Here is a 13,166-nt window from a genome sequence, read left to right on the forward strand (position 1 = left end):
TTTCAAAAAATAGAAACAGAAGGAAAGCTACCAAACTCATTCTATGAGGCCAATATTACCTTGATCCCCAAACCAGGCAAAGACCCCCTCAAAAAGGAGAATTACAGACCGATTTCCCTAATGAATATGGACGCCAAAATCCTCAACAAGATACTTGCTAATAGAATCCAACAGTACATTAAAAGGATTATCCATCACGATCAAGTGGGATTCATACCTGGGATGCAAGCGTGGTTCAATATTCGCAAATCAATCAGCGTGATACATCATATCAACAAGAAAAGACTCAGGAACCATATGATCCTCTCAATCGATGCCGAAAAAGCATTTGACAAAATACAGCATCCTTTCCTGATTAAAACCCTTCAGAGTGCAGGAATAGAAGGTACATTTCTCAATCTCATAAAAGCCATCTATGAAAAGCCTACTGCAAATATTATTCTCAATGGAGAAAAGCTGGAAGCCTTTCCCTTAAGATCAGGAACTCGACAAGGATGCCCACTCTCGCCACTATTATTCAACATAGTACTAGAAGTCCTTGCAACAGCAATCAGACGACAAAAAGGGATCAAAGGTATTCAAATTGGCAAAGAAGAAGTCAAAATGTCTCTCTTTGCAGATGACATGATACTCTATATGGAAAACCCAAAAGAAGCCACTCCCAAATTATTAGAAGTTATAGAGCAATTCAGTAACGTGGCAGGATACAAAATAAATGCTCAGAAATCAGTTGCATTTCTATACACGAATAACGAGACCGAAGAAAGAGAAATTAGGGAATCCATCCCATTTACAATAGCACCAAAAACCATATGTTACCTTGGAATTAACTTAACCAGAGACGTAAAGGACCTATATTCTAGAAACTATAAATCACTCTTGAAAGACATTGAGGAAGACATAAAAAGATGGAAAGATATTCCATGCTCATGGATCGGAAGAATTAACATAGTTAAAATGTCCATGCTACCCAGAGCAATCTACACTTTCAATGCTATCCCGATCAAAATACCAAGGACATTTTTCAAAGAACTGGAACAAACAGTCCTTAAATTTGCATGGAAACAGAAAAGGCCCCGAATCTCCAAGGAACTGTTGAAAAGGAAAAACAAAGCTGGGGGCATCACAATGCCGGATTTCGAGCTGTACTACAAAGCTGTGATCACAAAGACAGCATGGTACTGGCACAAAAACAGACACATAGACCAATGGAACAGAATAGAGAGCCCAGAAATGGACCCTCGGCTCTTTGGGCAACTAATATTTGATAAAGCAGGAAAAAACATCCGTTGGGAAAAAGACAGTCTCTTCAATAAATGGTGCTGGGAAAATTGGACAGCTACATGCAAAAGAATGAAACTTGACCACTATCTCACACCATACACAAAAATAAACTCCAAATGGATGAAAGACCTCAATGTGAGACAGGAATCTATCAAAATTCTAGAGGAGAACATAGGCAACAACCTCTACGACATCGGCCAAAGCAACCTTTTTCATGACACATCCCCAAAGGCAAGAGAAACAAAAGATAAAATGAATTTATGGGATTTCATCAAGATTAAAAGTTTCTGCACAGCCAAGGAAACAGTCAGAAAAACTAAGAGGCAGCCCACGGAATGGGAGAATATATTTGCAAATGACACTACAGATAAAGGACTGGTATCCAAGATCTACAAAGAACTTCTCAAACTCAATAGACGAGAAACAAATAAACAAATCAAAAAATGGGCAGAAGATATGAACAGACACTTTTCCAATGAAGACATACAAATGGCTAACAGACACATGAAAAAATGTTCAAAATCATTAGGCATCAAGGAAATTCAAATCAAAACCACACTGAGATACCACCTTACGCCAGTTAGAATGGCAAAAATAGACAAGGCAAGAAACAACAATTGTTGGAGAGGATGTGGAGAAAGGGGATCCCTCCTACATTGTTGGTGGGAATGCAAGTTGGTACAGCCACTCTGGAAAACATTGTGGAGGTCCCTTAAAAAGTTAAAAATTGAGCTACCCTATGATCCAGCCATTGCACTACTGGGTATTTACCCCAAAGATACAGACGTAGTGAAGAGAAGGGCCATATGCACACCAATGTTCATAGCAGCAATGTCCACAATAGCTAAATCGTGGAAGGAGCCGAGATGCCCTTCAACAGATGACTGGATTAAGAAGTTGTGGTCCATATATACAATGGAATATTACTCAGCTATCAGAAAGAACGAGTTCTCAACATTTGCTGCAACATGGACGGCACTGGAGGAGATAATGCTAAGTGAAATAAGTCAAGCAGAGAAAGACAACTATCATATGATTTCTCTCATCTATGGAACATAAGAACTAGGATGATCAGTAGGGGAAGAAAGGGATAAAGAAAGGGGGGGTAATCAGAAGGGGGAATGAAACATGAGAGACTATGGACTATGAGAAACAAACTGAGGGCTTCAGAGGGGAGGGGGGTGGGGGAATGGGATAGACCGGTGATGGGTAGTAAGGAGGGCACGTATTGCATGGTGCACTGGGTGTTATACACAACTAATGAATCATCGAGCCTTACATCGGAAACCGGGGATGTACTGTATGGTGACTAACATAATATAATAAAAAATCATTAAAAAAAAAAAGAAGAAAATTACTGAAAACAACTCCTATTTTTGAGACCAAGAAATAATCTAAAATTGTCCAAATTAAAATGGGAGCATTATAAAAAAAAAAAAAAAGAGTTTCCCAAACAAATGTGAAAGGAATTCATGATCACTAATCCAGCACTAAAAGATATGTTAAAGGGGACTCTGAGTGGAAAGGAAACACCAAAGGAAAAGAAGCACAAAATCAGTAACAGTAAGGATGTTGACAAAAATTAGTCAAGGGACTCACTAAATAAAAGGATGCAATTATGACACTATTTCAAAAATGTGGGTGGGCAGAGAAAAGAAATAAAGAATGGTTTCACACTTATATGACCTTAATATTGACTGCTATGTACAGAAGCTGTGATATACAAACCGAATGATAACCACAAATCAAAAATTACTAATAGATATACAAAAAAAATCAAGAGAAAAGAATCCAAGTATATCACTAGAGAAAGCCAGTTAACCACGGAAGACAATAACAAGAAGAGAAACGAACAGAGAACTGCCAGAACAACCATAAAATCAGTAACAAAATGACAATAAGTCCATATCTTTCAATAATCACATTGAATGGAAATGGACTAAATGCTCCAATCACAAAACATAGGGTGATGGGATGGATAAAAAAGCAAATCCATCTATATGTACCCTACAAGACTAATCTGAGACCTAAAGACACATGTAGATTGAAAGTAAAGTGAAGGGATGGAGGGGCTCCTGAGTGGCTCAGTTGTTAAGCGTCTGCCTTCGGCTCAGGTCATGATCCCAGGGTCCTGAGATCAAGCCTCGCATCGGGCTCCCTGCTCAGTGGGAAGCCTGCTTCTCCCTCTCCCACTCCCCCTACTTGTGTTCTCTCTCTCGTTGTGTCTCTCTCTGTCAGATAAATAAAAAATCTTAAAAAAAAAAAAGAAAGTGAAGGGATGGAGAATAATTTATTAAGCTAATGGATAGGAAATGAAAGCCAGAGCAGCAATACTTGTATCAGACTGAGCAGACTTTAAAAGAAAGACTGTACCAAGAGACAAAGGACACTATTTAATAATAAAGGGAATCACCCAACAAGAAGATATAGCAATTATAAATATTATGCACCCATCATGGGAGGACCCAAAGAAATAAAGTAGCTAATAACAAACATAAAGGAAGTGATTGATAATAATACAGTAATAGTAGGGGCTTAAACACCCCACTTACATGGATGAATAAACCATCCAAGCAGAAAATCACAGAGGAAACAGTGGATTCGAAGGACAGATTGGACCCGATAGATGTAGATGATGTGTTCAGAACGTTCCAGCCCCGAACAACAAAATGCACATTCTTTTCAGGTGCACACGGAACATTCTCAGTCATATATCCCATATTAGGCCCCAACACAAGTTTCAACAAATTCAAAAAGGTCAAGGTCATACTGCGCATCTTTTCTGACCATAGTCGTATGAATCTAGAAATAAACCAAAGCAAAATATGGAAAGAGCACACATACATGGTGGTTAATTAACATGCTACTAAACAATGAACGGGTCAACCAAGGAATCAGAAAGAATCAGAAAATATATGGACACAAGTGAAAATTTAAACAGAATAGTCCAAAATTTTTGGGAAATAGCAAAAGCTGTTCTAAGAGGTTTATGATGGGTAGTAAGGAGGGCACGTATTGCATGGTGCACTGGGTGTTATATGCAACTAATGAATCATGGAACTTTACATCGGAAACCGGGGATGTACTGTATGGTGACTAACATAATACAATAAAAACATTATTATTAAGAGGAAAGTTTATAGCAATATAGGCATACCTCAAGAAACAAAAATCTCAAATAAACAACCTAACCATACAACTAAAGGAGCTAGAGAAAGAACAAAAAAACCCCAGAAGCAGTAGAGGAAAGGAAATAATAAAGATTAGAGCAGAAATAAATGATACAGAAACTAAAAAAACAAAACAAAAGAAACAAAAATCCACAAATGTATAGATCAATGAAACCTGGGACAAATTCTTAGGAAAGATCAACATAATTGATAAACATTTAGCCAGACTCATTTAAAAAAAGCAAGAGCAAGAGGGAGACAGAGAGAGATCTCAAGTAAAATCAGAGATGAAAGAGGAGAAATAACTACTGACATCAAAGAAATACAAAGGATTGTAAAAGAATATTATGAAAAATTATATGCCGAGAAATTGGACAACCTACAAGAAATGGGCAGATTCCCAGAAACATATAGCCTCCCAAAACTGAACTGGGAAAAAATAGAAATTTTGAACTGACTGATTACCAGCAATGACATTGAATCAGTAATGAAAAAACTCCCAACAAATTCCCGGACCAGAAATCTTCAAAGATTTACCAAACATTTAAAGAAGAGTTAATACCAATTCTTCTCAAACTATTAAAATTAGAAGAGGAAGGAATGCTTCCAAATTCATTCTATGAGGCTATAGCATTAACCCTGATACCAAAAGCAGATAAAGACACTACAAAAAAAGAGAACTAAAGGGCAATAATTCTGATGAAAAAGATGGAAAAATCCATAACAAAATATCAGTAAACCACGTCCAACAATACATTAAAAAAATCATTCATCACCATCGAGTGAAATTTATTCCTGAGATACAAGTGTGGGTCTAAATTCACAAATCAATCAACATGTTATATGACAAGAGAAAGTACAAAAACTGTATGATCATTTCATTAGATGCAGAAAAATATCTGACAAGTACAACATCCATTATGATAAAATCCCTCAACAAAATAGATTAAAGGTAACATATATGTTTCTCAATATGAGAAAGGTCACATATGAAAAACCCACAGCTAAGATCAAACTTAGTGGTTAAAAACTGAGAGCTTTTCCCTTAAGTTAAGGAGCAAGACAAGGATGTCCTCTTTCACTACTTTTATTGAACATAGTACTGGAAGTCTCAGCCACAGCAATCACAATAGGAAGGAATACAAGGCATCAAAATTGGTAAGGAAGAGGTAAAACTTTCACTATTTACCTAAAACCTTAAAAACTCCCTCCAAAAAACTACTAGAACTAATTCAGTAAAGTCTCAGGGCACAAAATCAATACGGAGAAATCCTTTGCATTTCTATATAATCATAATGAAGTAGCAGAAAGAGAAAGTAAGCAAACCCTTCCACTTATAATTGCACCAAAAATAATAAAACACCTAGGAATACACTTAACCAAAGAGGCAAAAGAACTGTACTATTAAAACTATAAAGCATTCATGAAAAAAAAAATAGAAGGTGACACAAAGAAATGGAAAGATGCTCCAAGCTTATGGTTTGGAAGAACAAATATTGTTAACACATCTATCCTATCCAAAGCAATCTACAGATTTAATGCAATGCCTATCAAAGTATCAACAGCATTTTTCACAGAATGAAAGCAAGCAATCCGAAACTTTGTATGGAACCACAAAAGACTGAACGGCCAAAGCAACTTGAAAAAGAAAGAAAAGCTGGAAATTCAGGGGCGCCTGGGTGGCACAGCGGTTAAGCATCTGCCTTCGGCTCAGGGCGTGATCCCGGCGTTATGGGATCGAGCCCCACATCAGGCTCCTCCGCTATGAGCCTGCTTCTTCCTCTCCCACTCCCCCTGCTTGTGTTCCCTCTCTCGCTGGCTGTCTCTATCTCTGTCGAATAAATAAATAAAATCTTAAAAAAAAAAAAGAGCTGGAAATTCAGATTTCAAGTTATCCTACACGGGTATAGTAATCAAATAGTATGGTACTGGCATATAAATAGACACATACGTCAATGGGACATAGTAGAGAGCCCATTTTATGGGCTTTGAATCTTTGACAAAGGAGGCAAGACTATGCAACAGGAAAAAGACAGTCTTTTCAACTGTGTTGATAATGGTGTTGGTCATGATGGACTGTATATTGGCTAATTGAACATAATAAAAAGAAAAAAAGAAAACGGTGCTGATTTGCTCTGGGCAGCATGGACATTTTAACAATGTTTATTCTTCTGATCCATGAGCATGGAATGTTTTTCCATCTCTTTGTGTCTTCCTCGATTTCTTTCATAGGTGTTCTGTAGTTTATAGAGTACAGGTCTTTTATCTCTTTCGTTTGGTTTATTCCTAGGTATCCTATGACCCAGCACCTGCACTACTGGTATTTACCCCAAGGAGACAGGTGTAGTGAAAAGAAGGGGCACATGCACCCCAAAGTTCATAGCAGCAATGTCCACAATAGCCAAACTGTGGAAGGAGCTGAGATGTCATTCAACAGATGAATGGATAAAGAAGATGTGGTTCATATATACAATGGACTATTACTCAGCCACCAGAAAAGATGAGTAAGTTGCCCCAACAACATTTTTCTAGATGTCTCCCAAGGCAAGGGAAACAAAAGAAAAAATAAACTATTGGGACTACATCAAAATAAAAAGCTTGTTCACAGGAAGGGAAACAATCAACAAAACTGAAAGACAATCTCCTGAATGTGAATAGATTTTTGCTGATAACATATCTGATAATGGGTTATTATCCAAAATATACAAAGAACTTGCAAAAAAAAAAAAAGAAAACTTGTACAACTCAACAACAAAAGAACATATAATTCAATTAAAAATGGGCAAAACACATGAATAGATATCTCACTAAAGAAGACATCCAGATGCCCAACAGAACATGAAATAACGTTCAACATCACTCATCATCAGGGAAATGCAAATGACAACCTCAAAGAGATATCATCTCACACCTGTCATACTGGCTAAATGTAAGAAACATACAAGAAAAAGTGTTGGGGAAGATGTAGAGAGAGAGGAACCCTGATGCCCAGTTGGTGGGAATGCAAACTGGGGCAGCCAGTGCACAAACAGTATGGAGGTTCCTCAAAACATTAAAAACAGAAATGTCACCTGATCCAGTAAATGTACTATTGGATATTTACCCCAAAAATGTGAAAACGCTACAATGAAAAGAAACATGCACCCCAATGTTTACTGCTGCATTAATTACAAGAGCCAAATTATAGAAGCTGCCCAAGCTTCCGTGGACAGATGAATAATAAAAAAAAAAAGATGTGGTTTGTACACACAGTGGAATATTACTCAGACATAAAAATGCCTGAAATCTCGCCATTTGCAACAACATGGATGGGAAGTGAAATAATCAGTCAGAGAAAGACACATGCCATATGGTCTCACTCACACGTGGGATTTAAGAAACAAAAGAAACAAGAGAAAAGGTCTCGTTCAGATGTGGAATTTAAGGAACAGAAGAAAAAATGGACATCTACAAAGGACACGCTGCTGGTTCTCGGAGGGGAGGTGGGTGGAGAACGGGGGAAACATGTGAAGGGGATTAGAATAACACTTACATACATGAGCACTGAGTAATGTCTAGCATTCCTGAAGCACTATATTGTACATCAGACACAAATACAACACTGCGTGTTAGCTGAATTTAAAGAAAAGAACAAATCAAAGAAAAACTAACTCAGCACACCCAAAGTTACAGTTCTTGGTTTATGGTTTTTTCCCAAGTAGACTGAAAGCTCCTGCATACAGTGATTGCACTGCGAACACTGTATTTTCATGAGTGTAGCACAGTGCTTGCATCCAGGCAGGTGCTAGGTGACTGTTTGGTGAGTGAATATATATTAATGCAGGTCAGACTGAGGAGGTATACTTCAGATGTTTCAATGTCCTGTGGTTTCTGTGACGGCTACTGGTTCCTCCCCAAGAATCATGGTGAACTGGTGGCTGCTGATATTGTTACGCAGCTGATCACGGAAGAATCTGGACAAGCAAATCGAGTAGCCATTACGAAGAAATCCTTGGTCCAGGCCAGGTCACCAAATGTTGTTTCATCCTTAACCTACTACCGCCCCCAGAAATGCTCACCTATCAGTGAAGAATTCTCTGGTCAGCGCCAGTGAGGTGATCTGTCACATGGACCGTCTCCATCCCCCAAGAAGGGGACGTCATCTGCATGGTAAGACCCCTGCTCTCCAAATTAAGGGAAGGTGACCTTCCCCGACACTCCTTTCTCTTCTTTTGTCAACTTCCTTCCTGTACAAACCTCCCATTTGCACCACTCCTCAGAGCTCGCCTCTACCTGCAAGATGGGGTGCTGCCCAATTCTTGAATCACTTAATAAAACCAACTAGATCTTCAAATTCACCTGGTTGATTTAGTTTTTTTTTTTTTTTAACACAAGCAGGGAGAAGTCAGAGATGTGAATGAGCTGGGGTGGGGGTGAGATGGGGAAGGAAATACATGAGAAGTGTCACAAGGGCAGGAGGGACAGCGTGACAGCAGGGTCCAGGGCTGGGTGCAGGGAGCCATGTGTTTTCATGGGTTACTGTCTGGGCGAGAAGGAAAGGCACGAGAGGCAGGGTCACTTTTCCACGCCACACAGGACTTGTTTTGTAGCAACTGAATTAGGGGACGGGGAGCAGAATGGAAGCTGGTGACAGGGAGGGAAGGACCAGGAGGGGAAGTGAGAGTCTGAGTAGGTGTCCAGGGTTGAGGGAGGAGCACATTTGCATTGTCGCAGAGACGCAGGGAAGGCTTGTGTGTGGAGAAGAAAGTCAGAAGAACGGTGCTATGTGTGGGTAGGTTTGTTAGAAAAACCATCAAAGACCGTGTAAGAGAAAGAGAGAACATCTGCAGATACGATGCTGTTCCTGCAACTTGTGTCGTTCGTGGTTCTCCTCCCAGGTGGTGACAGTAAAGATGGTGAGATCTCTGGCTCTGCCCAGTGGGTACATGTGTGAGTGTGTGTGTGTGTGTGTGTGTGTAGATGTGCTTGCGTGACTGTGTGTGTTTTAATGTGTGTGTGTGTGTTTGTGTACCTGTGTTTCTGTGTCTGTATACTTGTGTGTATATGTATCTGTATGTTCTTTGGCATAAGTGTGTTTGTGCATATGTGCACCTGTGCACTTGTGGTGTGTGTTTGTGTGTGTGTGTGTGAGTGTGTCTGCATTGTAGTGTGGGTTCCCCAGCACATACCTGGGGACGAAAGCGTCAGCCTGGTTCCTTCCCGAGCATCCCTGACCCCAGGGTCGTGTGCTTCTCTGATGGTTGGGTACGAAGCTCAGGGCTCTGGGGCAGAACATGTCTCCTGAGACAACTATGTCTTCCCTGTCCTCCTGATTTTCGTTCCCCTCCCTGCCACCTTCTCCTTTCTTTCTCCTTCCCAATGACCTCCTCTTCCAAAGTCAATCTGTTCTTTTTCCACAGCCTTCCAGGAGCCAATCTCCCTCCGAATCATCCTGACTTCATCCTTTTACAACCGTTCCCGGAAGCAAAATCTTGCCTCAGCTTGGCTGGATGAGCTGCAGACTCATGGCTGGGACAACAAGACTGGCGCTTTCATTTTCTTGTGGCCTTGGTCCAGGGGCAACTTAAGCAACGAGGAGGTGATTACAGCAGAAGAGTCATTTTATTCAACTCCGTTGGTCTTCCTCTGTGTTTTCATGACCATTTCAGTGAATGGCATCTCGAATGTGAGTTCAACTCCCTCAGAGGTGGGATGGAGGTGGCAGGTGTGTGTGTGTCTCCTGGAGTTCTTTCTTCCTCTAGGAAAAAGCCTTCTGTGGCTTCTGAACCTCACATCTCCCCAACATAAATCTGAATCTCACACATGTGGGCGGAGGACAGAAGCCAGACTCTGATTCTTGAAAAGTTTCATGTCTTCTGCTACGTCCCACTCCTCTCATTGACCACGGGCTGTGTTCTCCTGTCTCCCACTAATGTCTCCTGTGACCACTCCCTTCCCTGGCCTCCAAGCAGGCACACCCTGCTCCCTCACTCTGTGACCGATTCCTTGAACTGTGTGTTTTTCTCCCCATTCAACCCATCAGCGAGGTCTGTCTATGTGTTCCCTGTACCCCACTGCATTCCCTTCACCCTAGGTTGTTTTTATCCCCAGTTCTCTTGCTGAGCCCTTCCTTATTCTCTGCCCACATGCTTCATGTCTCTCCTCCAACATTTGTTCCTTCCTCAATCATTCACCTCTTCCTCTGTCTCCGTCCACCACCACTTCCCCTTTGTGGGAGCCTCCCATCAAACCAAACTTTGCTTCATTCCCTCCAGTCCCCTGAAATTCTCCCTCTGTTTCCACCATTCCTGGTTTCCACTCATCTCATTTCATGTCTTTCTCTCCCTCTGTACTGTAACTCACAGTCTCTCTTCCCCAGATCCCTTCCAGGTACAGCTGGCGTTAGGCTGTGAACTGCGCGTTGGAGAAGCATCAGTTGGCTTCATGAGGATTGCTTATCAAGGAACAGATCTCGTGAGTTTCCAGAGCATGTCATGGTGGCCATCTCCAGAGGGAGGAAGTAGGGCTCAGCAGGTCTGCAGAGTATTCAATCAGGACCATGAAGATAATGAATTAATGCATACGTTCATCATAGACTACTGTCCCCGCTATCTCTCAAGTCTTCTTGATGCAGGGAAGGCTGATCTCCAGCGACAAGGTCAGTCCTGCTCCCTCCCTCCAAGCATGCTGCATTCTGTGCTCATAAATTTGCACCATTCCCTCACGATCTGAGTAAGAAGGAGTCAACAGGGAGAGGGGATAATGGTAACAGGTTTCTGGACGTGGAATGATGTGTCCATCTAAAGTGATGTGAAGATCTACGCTCTCAGTCTGTGAATACTTGTCCTGTCTCTGCAGTGAGGCCAGAGGCCTGGCTGTCCGCTGGCCCCAGTCCTGGTCCCGGCCGTCTGCTGCTGGTGTGCCACGTCTCTGGCTTCTACCCCAAGCCTGTGTGGGTGATGTGGTTGCGGGGTGAGCAGGAGCAGCGGGGCACCCAGCGAGGCGACGTCCTGCCCCATGCTGATGGCATGTGGTATCTTCGGATGTCCTTGAATGTGAAAGACAGGGAGGCAGCTGGCCTGTCCTGCCGAGTGAGACACAGCAGTCTAGGAGGCCAGGACATGGTCCTCTACTGGGGTGAGGAAGCGTTGGGGCCTGGCTGTGAAAAGGGGTGGGTACTTCTCTAGCAAAGCTGGGGAACCTGATGATTAATTTGAGAATCTAGGGATTCCAGATGAAAAAAGACACAAAATCAGTAACCCAGAAATGGAAGAGCTGAGGGTGAAGGTCTTGGTCTTGCAGATATGGGATGACGCAGGTTGGGTGAAAAGGCCATTTCTGAGAAAGGATGGGAGAGGTGAAAGGAGGAAGAGCAGCTGGTGAGGCAGAGGGTGACACGAGCAAAGAGGACCAGGGAGGTAGAGTTCAACCTCAGGTGGATGGGAAATGACACCGTCTGTGCTCCAAACCCACAGAGCAGCCCCACTCCACGGGCTTGGTCTTCCTGGCGGTGATAGTGCCCCTGGTGCTTCTGGCAGGTCTGGCGCTGTGGCTCTGGAAGCGCTGGTGAGTCTCTGGAGCCACCTTCCTGCTCTTTCCCATGTGTCTCCCCACCTTTCGGTCTGTCCTCAGCCCTCCTGCTCCCAGTGCCCTGTCCCCCTGCAGTCCTCACTTCCATCTGCTGCAGACTGACTCCTCCTCTGTTCCTCCCAGGAAAACACACTGGAGATGTCCATGCACTGACCTCCGTTCTGAGTGGGATCCCAGCAGCCCAGGCTCCAGGAGGAACCTAAAGCCAGCTCAGTAGTGACGTCCTTGCAACTCTCTGTGCAACTTTGTCCTTCAGTTCTGCTTAACAATCGTTGTGAATATAAGCTCAGTGTAATTTAGCAGGATTGGGGGTCTGACTTCGTTCTGGAACTTAACTCTCAAAATTTAATTCAGTTTAAATCCAGTAACCTCCATGCGTCACAAGCATTAGATGTCACTTCCTCTAATGAGTCCTCCCTGATTCAGACGTGGGGCATGTGTTGTGATGAGCACTGGGTGTTTTACACAACTAATGAATCACTGAACACTACATCAAAAACTTATGATGTACTATATGCTGGCTAACTGAACATGAAAAACAGAGGAATATTCAAAAAAAAAAAAAAAAGAAAAAGAAAAAAAGAAGTGGAAGCAGTCTCTGCCTGGTGAGAATTTCCACCACTTTAACCTGCGCTTTGGCTAATCTATTATCTGCTCCCAGCCCTTATTGTCCCCAGTATTCCTTTCCCTTCTAATTCATAGGGGTTTTGATAGCAAAGACCATGGCTTTTTAATATTTGTATCCTTGGCAAGGAGAGTCACCTTCATGGAAAATATCCCCGATAAAAATGTGTTCAATTTGTGCTAAATTCATAGGTTTTTTTTCTTTTGCTTTTGCTTCCTGACATGCTCGTAGTAGTTGAGATATTTAGTGCTTTTCTTGTTAAAAATGTTCTCCCTTGGCCAAGGTCTTTACACTTTCCCTGTCCTGTTGACATCTCCAGGCCCCAAGGTGAAACAAGTTTTCCTGTGAAGATTTCTATTATTTAACTACAGACACTGATGGGATGGATTGTTGCTCCCAGGGTTCTGAATAAAAACCGGAAGGCAGGATGCTTGCTGGTTGTGGGGCTCAGGGACAGCAGGGCTGTCACCATGGGGCTGGATAGAAATATAGGGTCTTGTCCTCCACTGAGACTCACT

The 13,166-nt window shown here is 42.0% G+C and overlaps 1 long non-coding RNA gene and 1 pseudogene across 2 annotated transcripts; both read left to right on the forward strand.

The window, feature by feature from the left end:
* The first annotated feature begins 9,030 nt into the window (after positions 1-9,030).
* LOC123783621 (T-cell surface glycoprotein CD1a-like) lies at positions 9,031-11,283 on the forward strand (annotated as a pseudogene). Its single transcript, XR_015721568.1, has 3 exons — positions 9,031-9,349; positions 9,854-10,119; positions 10,813-11,283. The product of XR_015721568.1 is annotated as a T-cell surface glycoprotein CD1a-like (transcript).
* A 12-nt stretch (positions 11,284-11,295) lies between these two features.
* LOC148110563 (uncharacterized) lies at positions 11,296-12,608 on the forward strand. Its single transcript, XR_015721570.1, has 2 exons — positions 11,296-11,999; positions 12,147-12,608. It is a non-coding gene; the product is annotated as an uncharacterized LOC148110563 (long non-coding RNA).
* The last annotated feature ends 558 nt before the right edge of the window (positions 12,609-13,166 follow it).

This window comes from Ursus americanus, chromosome 2 (assembly GCF_024610735.1).
Source record: "Ursus americanus isolate L20-20 chromosome 2, mUrsAme1.1.p, whole genome shotgun sequence".
NCBI lineage: Eukaryota > Metazoa > Chordata > Mammalia > Carnivora > Ursidae > Ursus > Ursus americanus.